The 1188-nt window shown below is 41.0% G+C and overlaps 1 protein-coding gene across 1 annotated transcript in view; it reads right to left on the bottom strand.

The window, feature by feature from the left end:
* Positions 1-238: 238 nt before the first annotated feature.
* LOC104967661 (histone acetyltransferase p300-like) overlaps positions 239-1188 on the bottom strand; it is a gene marked incomplete at its 5' end in the record, with an annotated part of 14592 nt that continues 13642 nt past the window's right edge. The window contains one exon of the mRNA XM_010797169.1: positions 239-1188. This exon is cut by the window's right edge and continues 1460 nt beyond it.

Here is a 1188-nt window from a genome sequence, read left to right as displayed (position 1 = left end):
TGAAATGTTTTGGCTCTATGAAACCTGATGTACTTATATGATTCTGTTTTCTTCAAGTTTAAATCGCTTTGGATAAAAGCGTCAGCTAAATGCAATGTAATGTACCTAGTACCATTTTAAATGCAGTACTCCTACTTGTAATTGAGTATTTCTACAGTTAACATGAATACTTTCACTTATTTGCTTTCTCGCCCACTTCCCATGCCTCACACAGACAGCCTCATGCCGGACACGTCACTGTTGGTAATTTTCATTTTATTATAAAAAACAGTATTTGAGTCCACAGTTCGTGTTTCCTTTGTACAGTAAAAAATATTAAATTAAACTCCCAAAGTTCTTAGCAGATAGATAAAGAGGATGGAGTTTGAGGGGAGGGGGAGCAACTTCCCCTCCAGAGGAGGAACAGGAGGAGGAGGAAGGATTTAAAGTCTGAGGGGAGCAGCAAAGGGGACGAGGCAGAAGGAGACGGAGAGCGATTTCTCCTTTTCTCCTCATTTCTGTGCAACACAGTTCATTTGGATCAAAATCCTCTGTTCCGAGAATCCTTAAAAACTAAATTAAAAACACTAAAAAAGGACCCCACCTCACCCCACCCGTTATTTTCACATCCCAGCCCATGTACGCAAAATGTTTCAGGCACACAGGTATGCACCCCCCCTCCCCAAGCCTCCACTGTATTAAGTGTCTTTAAAAAGGAAGGAGTGCACACACATTCGAGGGAGGGGGTTTGCATGTTTGCGAGGGAAAGTCCATCGCGATGTCCGGCGTCACAACATGTCCGTCTCAAAGCCGCTGCGATAAAACACTGACATTTTATTATTCCCACCTAAATGAAATATTCACTACCCCCCTCCCCCCCGTCATAACAGTCATAACAAAAATATATTTCTATACGAATTGTAGCAGTCTCAGGGTACCTAACACCTCCGCAACACCCCCTCCCCCCCCTGAAGAAAACAATAAATAAACCCAAATATATATATAAAAAAATGAAGATATGCATCATGTTTGGATTTACATTAATAATAATCCTCATCACTCTGCAGAGCCGAAAGACGGACTGGAGGAGTGACGGGAAATCAAACCGATAGAAAAGTTCTTTGCATTAAATCATTTACTCTTTAATCTTGACCACTTTTAAAATCTTAAAAACATTTATTAAAAAAGGCCTATTAACCCCCCTCCCTC

Source organism: Notothenia coriiceps, unplaced genomic scaffold, assembly GCF_000735185.1.
Source record: "Notothenia coriiceps isolate Sejong01 unplaced genomic scaffold, NC01 NC01_scaffold00037501, whole genome shotgun sequence".
NCBI classification, from domain to species: Eukaryota; Metazoa; Chordata; class Actinopteri; order Perciformes; family Nototheniidae; genus Notothenia; species Notothenia coriiceps.
Note: the sequence above shows the minus strand (reverse complement) of the source record. Positions and strands in the feature narration are given on the sequence as shown.